Source organism: Triticum dicoccoides, chromosome 6A (assembly GCF_002162155.2).
Source record: "Triticum dicoccoides isolate Atlit2015 ecotype Zavitan chromosome 6A, WEW_v2.0, whole genome shotgun sequence".
Classification (NCBI taxonomy): domain Eukaryota; kingdom Viridiplantae; phylum Streptophyta; class Magnoliopsida; order Poales; family Poaceae; genus Triticum; species Triticum dicoccoides.
In genome coordinates, this window is record NC_041390.1 from 427,464,376 (window position 1) to 427,472,267 (window position 7,892).

The window sequence follows — 7,892 nt, forward strand, 5'->3', positions numbered from 1 at the left end:
TTTACAGAATAATTCTACATTATTTCCGATCAACAATATGTCATTCACATATACTTATCAGAAATGTTGTAGTGCTCCCACTCAATTTCTTGTAAATACAGGCTTCACCGCAAGTCTGTATAAAACTATATGCTTTGATCAACTCATCAAAGCGTATATTCCAACTCCGAGATTCTTGCACCAGTCCATAGATGGATCGCTGGAGCTTGCACATTTTGTTAGCACCTTTCGGATTGACAAAACCTTCTGTTGCATCATATACAACTCTTCTTTAATAAATCCATTAAGGAATGCAGTTTTGTTTATCCATTTGCCAGATTTCATAAAATGCGGCAATTACTAACATGATTCGGACAGACTCAAGCATAGATACGAGTGAGAAGCTCTCATCGTAGTCAACACCTTGAACTTGTCGAAAAACCTTTTGCGACAATTCTAGCTTTGTAGATAGTAACACTACTATCAGCGTCCGTCTTCCTCTTGAAGATCCATTTATTCTCAATTGCTTGCCGATCATCGGGCAAGTCAACCAAAGTCCAAACTTTGTTCTCATACATGGATCCCATCTCAGATTTCATGGCTTCAAGCCACTTTGCGGAATCTGGGCTCACCATCGCTTCTTCATAGTTCGTAGGTTCATCATGATCTAGTAGCATGACTTCCAGAAAAGGATTATCGTACCACTCTGGCGCGGATCTTACTCTGGTTGATCTACGAGGTTCAGTAGTATCTTGTTCTTGAAGTTTCATGATCATCATCATTAGCTTCCTCACTAACTGGTGTAGGTGTCACAGAAACAGTTTTTTGTGATGTACTACTTTCCAATAAGGGAGCAGGTACAGTTACCTCGTCAAGTTCTACTTTCCTCCCACTCACTTCTTTCGAGAGAAACTCCTTCTCCAGAAAGTTTCTGAATTTAGCAACAAAAATCTTGCCTTCGGATCTGTGATAGAAGGTGTATCCAATAGTTTCCTTTGGATATCCTATGAAGACGCACTTCTCCGATTTGAGTTTGAGCTTATCAGGATGAAACTTTTTTCATATAAGCATCGCAACCCTAAATTTAAGAAACGACAGCTTAGGTTTCTTGCCAAACCATAGTTCACACGGTGTCGTCTCAACGGATTTAGATGGTGCCCTATTTAACGTGAATGCAGCTGTCTCTAATGCATAACTCCAAAACGATAGTGGTAGATCGGTAAGAGACATCATAGATTGCACCATATCTAATAAAGTACGGTTATGACGTTCGGACACACCATTATTCTGTGGTGTTCCATGTGGCATGAGTTTGTGAAACTATTCCACATTGTTTTTAATTGAAGACCAAACTCGTAACTCAAATATTTTACCTCTGCGATCATATCGTAGAAACTTTTATTTTCTTGTCACGATGATTTTCCACTTCACTCTGAAATTCTTTGAACTGTTCAAATGTTTCAGACTTATGTTTCATCAAGTAGATATCCCCATATCTGCTCAAATCATCTGTGAAGGTCAGAAAATAATGATACCTGCTGCAAGCCTTAATATTCACCGGACCACATACATCAGTATGTATGATCTCCAATAAATCTGTTGCTTGCTTCATTGTTCCGGAGAACGGCGTTTTAGTCATCTTGCCCAAAAGGCATGGTTCGCAAGCATCAAGTGATTCCAAAATCCCATCAGCATGGAATTTCTTCATGCGCTTTACACCAATATGACCTAAACGGAAGTGCTACAAATAAGTTGCACTATCATTATTAACTTTGCATCTTTTGGTTTCAATATTATGATTATGTGTATCACTACGATCGAGATCCAACGAACTATTTTCATTGAGTGTGTAACCATATAAGGTTTTATTCATGTAAACAGAACAACAATTTATTCTCTTACTTAAATGAATAACCGTATTACAATAAACATGATCAAATCATATTCATGCTCAACGCAAACACCAAATAACACTTATTCAGGTTCAACACTAATCCCGAAAGTATAGGGAGTGTGCGATGATGATCATATCAATCTTGGAACCACTTCCAACACACATCATCACTTCACCCTTAACTAGTCTCTGTTTATTCTGCAACTCCCGTTTCGAGTTACTAATCTTAGCAACTGAACTAGTATTAAATACTGAGGGGTTGCTATAAACACTAGTAAAGTACACATCAATAACATGTATATCAAATATACTTATGTTCACTTTGCCATCCTTATTATCTGCCAATTACTTGGGGTAGTTCCGCTTCCAGTGACCAGTCCCTTTGCAGTAGAAACACTTAGTCTCAGGCTTAGGACCAGACTTGGGCTTCTTTACTTGAGCAGCAACTTGCTTGCCGTTCTTCTTGAAGTTCCCCTTCTTCCCTCTGCCCTTTTCTTGAAACTAGTGGTCTTGTCTACCATCAACACTTGATGTTTTTCTCGATTTCTACCTTCGTCAATTTCCGCATTACGAAGAGCTTGGGAATCGTTTTCGTTATCCCTTGCATATCATAGTTCATCACGAAGTTCTACTAACTTGGTGATGGTGACTAGAGAATTCTGTCAATCACTATCTTATCTGGAAGATTAACTCCCACTTGATTCAAGCGATTGTAGTACTCGGACAATCTGGGCACATGCTTACTAGTTGAGCGATTCTCCTCCATCTTTTAGCAATAAAACTTGTTGGAGACTTCATATCTCTCAACTCGGGTATTTGCTTGAAATATTAACTTCAACTCCTGGAACATCTCATATGCTCCATGACGTTCAAAACGTCTTTGAAGTCCCGATTCTAAGCCGTTAAACATGGTGCACTTAAACTATCAAGTAGTCATCATATTGAGCTAGCCAAACGTTCATAACATCTGCATCTGCTCCTGCAATAGGTCCGTCACCTAGCGGTGCATCAAGGACATAATTCTTCTGTGCAGCAATGAGGATAAACCTCAGATCACAGATCCAATCCGCATCTTTGCTACTAACATCTTTCAACACAATTTTCTCTAGGAACATATCAGAATAAACATATGAAAGCAACAATGCGAGCTATTGATCAACAACATAGATATGCTAATACTACCAGGACTAAGTTCATGATAAATTAAAGTTCAATTAATCATATTACTTAAGAACTCCCACTTAGATAGACATCCCTCTAATCCTCTAAGTGATCACGTGATCCAAATCAACTAAACCATGTCCGATCATCACGTGAGATGGAGCAGTTTCATTGGTGAACATCACTATGTTGATCATATCTACTATATGATTCACGCTCGACCTTTCGGTCTCCGTGTTCCGAGGCCATATCTGTATATGCTTGGCTCGTCAAGTATAACCTGAGTATTCCGCGTGCGCAACTGTTTTGCACCCGTTGTATTTGAACGTAGAGCCTATCACACCCGATCATCACGTGGTGTCTCAGCACGAAGAACACTTCTTGATAATTTAGTGAGAGATCATCTTATAATGCTACCGTCAATCAAAGCAAGATAAGATGCATAAAAAGATAAACATCACATGCAATCAATATAAGTGATATGATATGGCCATCATCATCTTGTGCATGTGATCTCCATCTCCGAAGCACCGTCATGATCACCATCGTCACCGGCGCGACACCTTGATCTCCATCGTAGCATCGTTGTCATCTCGCCAATCTTATGCTTCCACGACTATCACTACCGTTTAGTAATAAAGTAAAGCATTACATCGCGATTGCATTGCATACAATAAAGCAACAACCATATGGCTCCTGCCAGTTGCCGATAACTTGGTTACAAAACATGATCATCTCATACAACAAAATTCAGCATCATGCCTTGACCATATCACATCACAACATGCCCTGCAAAAACAAGTTAGACGTCCTCTACTTCGTTGTTGCATGTTTTACGTGGCTGCTACGGGCTTAAGTAAGAACCAATCTCACCTACGCATCAAAACCACAACGATAGTTTGTCAAATAGACTCCGTTTTAACCTTCGCAAGGACCGGGCGTAGCCACACTCGGTTCAACTAAAGTTGGAGAGACAGTCGCCCGCAAGCCATCTATGTGCAAAGCACGTCGAGGGAACCGGTCTCGCGTAAGCGTACGCGTAAGGTTGGTCCGGGTCGTCTCGTCCAACAATACCGCCGAACCAAAGTATGACATGCTGGTAGGCAGTATGACTTGTATCGTCCACAACTCACCTGTGTTCTACTCGTGCATATCACATCAACATAAATAACCTAGGCTCGGATGCCACTGTTGGGGAACGTAGTAATTTCAAAAAAATTCCTACGCACACGCAAGATCATGTGATGCATAGCAACGAGGGGGAGAGTATTGTCTATGTACCCAACGCAGACCGACTGCGGAAGCGATGGCACGACGTAGAGGAAGTAGTCGTACGTCTTCACGATCCAACCGATCAAGCACCGAAACTACGGCACCTCCGAGGCAAAGGTGCGGCCAGGATAGGGAGTCCTACTAGGACTCCAAGTCCTAGTAGGAGTCCACCAAGAGGGGAGGAAGGGAGAAGGAATAGGAGGAGAAGGATAGGTGGCCGGCCCCCTTTTCCCTAGTCCAATTCGGACCAAAGGAGAGGGGGGGCGCAGCAGCCTTTTCCTCTTCCCACTAAAGCCCATCAAGGCCCATTACTTCTCCCGTAACTACCCGGTACTCCGAAAAATACCCGAATCATTCGGAACCTTTCCGATGTCCGAATATAGTCGTTCAATATATCGATCTTTACGTCTCGACCATTTCGAGACTCCTCGTCATGTCCCCGATCTCATCCGGGACTCCGAACTCCTTCGGTACATCAAAACTCATAAACTCATAATATAACTGTCATCGAAACCTTAAGCGTGCGGACCCTACGGGTTCGAGAACAATGTAGACATGACCGAGACACGTCTCCGGTCAATAACCAATAGCGGGACGTGGATGCCCATATTGGCTCCTACATATTCTACGAAGATCTTTATCGGTCAGACCGCATAACAACATACATTGTTCCCTTTGTCATCGGTATGTTACTTGCCCGAGATTCGATCGTCGGCATCCAATACCTAGTTCAATCTCGTTACCGGCAAGTCTCTTTACTCGTTCCGTAATACATCATCTCACAACTAACATCTTAGTTGCAATGCTTGCAAGGCTTATGTGATGTGCATTACCGAGAGGGCCCGGAGATACCTCTCCGACAATCGGAGTGACAAATCCTAATCTCGAAATACGCCAACCCAACATCTACCTTTGGAGACACCTGTAATGCTCCTTTATAATCACCCAGTTACGTTGTGACGTTTGGTAGCACCCAAAGTGTTCCTCCGGCAAACGGGAGTTGCATAATCTCATAGTCATAGGAACATGTATAAGTCATGAAGAAAGCAATAGCAACATACTAAACGATCGTGTGCTAAGCTAATGGAATGGGTCATGTCAATCAGATCATTCAACTAATGATGTGACCTCGTTAATCAAATAACAACTCATTGTTCATGGTTAGGAAACATAACCATCTTTGATTAACGAGCTAGTTAAGTAGAGGCATACTAGTGACACTCTGTTTGTCTATGTATTCACACATGTATTATGTTTCCGGTTAATACAATTCTAGCATGAATAATAAACATTTATCATGAAATAAGGAAATAAATAATAACTTTATTATTTCCTCTAGGGCATATTTCCTTCAATTTCTCTATCACCGATCCATTGCCTACGAGCTTTTCATATATTGTTCTTCGCTTATTTACTTTTCCGTTGCTATTGCTATCATCACTAAAAAATACCAAAAACATTACTTTTGCTATCATTACCTTTTGCTATCGTTACGACTGCTATCATATTACTTTGCCACTAAACACTTTGCTGCAGATATTATGTTTCCAGGTGTGGTTGAATTGACAACTCAACTGCTAATACTAGAGAAAATTATTTGGCTCCCCTTGTGTCAAATCAATAAATTTGGGTTGACTACTCTACCCTCGAAAACTGTTGTGATCCCCTATATTGTGGGTTATCACACCCCTGCAGGGTTTTGAACTTTTGAAAGGCGTGCCCGCGGTTATGTGCAGATGGGAATTTGTTAATATCCGGTTGTAGAGAACTTGACACTTAACTTAATTAAAATGAATCAACCGCGTGTGTAGTGATACGTCTCCAACGTATCTATAATTTTTGATTGCTCCATGCTATATTATCTACTGTCTTAGACATTATTGGGCTTTATTTTCCACTTCTACATTATTTTTGGGACTAACCTATTAACCGGAGGCCCAGCCCAGAATTGCTATTTTTTGCCTGTTTTAGGGTTTCGAGAAAAAGGAATATCAAACGGAGTCCAAACGAAATGAAACCTTCGGAAACGTGATTTTTTCATCAGATAAGATCCAGGAGACTTGGACCCTCCATCAAGAAAGCCACGAGGTGCTCACGAGGGTAGGGGCACCCCCCCTAGGGCGCGCCCCCTTGCCTCGTGGGCCCCTCAAAGCTCCACCGACGTACTTCTTCCTCCTATATACATCCACGTACCCCAAACGATCGGGGACGGAGCCAAAAACCTAATTCCACCGCCGCAACTTTCTGTATCCACGAGATCCCATCTTGGGGCCTGTTCCGGAGCTCCGCCGGAGGAGGCATCGATCATGGGGGGCTTCTACATCATCATCCAAGCCCCTCCGATGAAGTGTGAGTATTTTACTTCAGACCTACAGGTCCATAGCTAGTAGCTAGATGGCTTCTTCTCCCTTTTTCGATCTCAATACAATGTTCTCCCCCTCTCTCGTGGAGATCTACTCGATGTAATATTCTTTTTGTGGTGTGTTTGTTGAGATCGATGAATTGTGGGTTTATGATCAAGTATATCTATGAATAATATTTGAATCTTCTCTGAATTCTTTTATGTATGATTGGTTATCTTTGCAAGTCTCTTCGAATTATCAGTTTGGTTTGGCCAACTAGATTGGTTGTTCTTGCCATGGGAGAAGTGCTCAGCTTTGGGTTCAATCTTGCGGTGTCCTTTCCCAGTGACAGAAGGGGCAGCAAGGCACGTATTGTATTGTTGACATCGAGGATAACAAGATGGGTTTTTTATCATATTGCATGAAACTATCCCTCTACATCATGTCATCTTGCTTAATGTGTTACTCTATTTTTAACTTAATAATCTAGATGCATGCTGGATAGCGGTCGATGAGTGGAGTAATAGTAGTAGATGCAGAATCGTTTCGGTCTACTTGTCTCAGACGTGATGCTTATATACATGATCATACCTAGATATTCTCATAACTATGCTCAATTCTGTCAATTGCTCAACAGTAATTTGTTCACCCACCATAGAATACTTATGCTCTTGAGAGAAGCCACTAGTGAAACCTATGGCCCCCGTGTCTCTTTCTCATCATATCAATCTCCATCACTTTACTCTTGCTTTGCTTTTACTTTGCTTTTACTTTATTTACTTTGCATCTCTATACCAAAAATACCAAAAATATTATTTATCATCTCTATCAGATCTCACTTTCATAAGTGACCGTGAAGGGATTGACAACCCCTAAGCACGTTGGTTGCGTTGAGCTATTGTTTTTGTGTAGGTACGAGGGATTCGAGCGTAGCCTCCTACTGGATTGATACCTTGGTTCTCAAAATCTGAGGCAAATACTTACGCTACTTTGCTGCATCATCCCTTCCTCTTCGGGGAAATCCGACGCAATGCTCAAGAGGTAGCATGTAGCCGTGATGATCTCTTTTCGGCGGAGTCCGGGAAGAGAACACGGTCTTGTGTTGTAGCGACCAGACCTCAAACGGTCCAATCTCTATGCTCAGGTGTCATCCCTGGATCAGTAATGCTGACACCACACAATACTTGAAGGATTTATAACAGAGTAGCAATCACACACTTATTACATCGAGTGTCTCAAAAGAG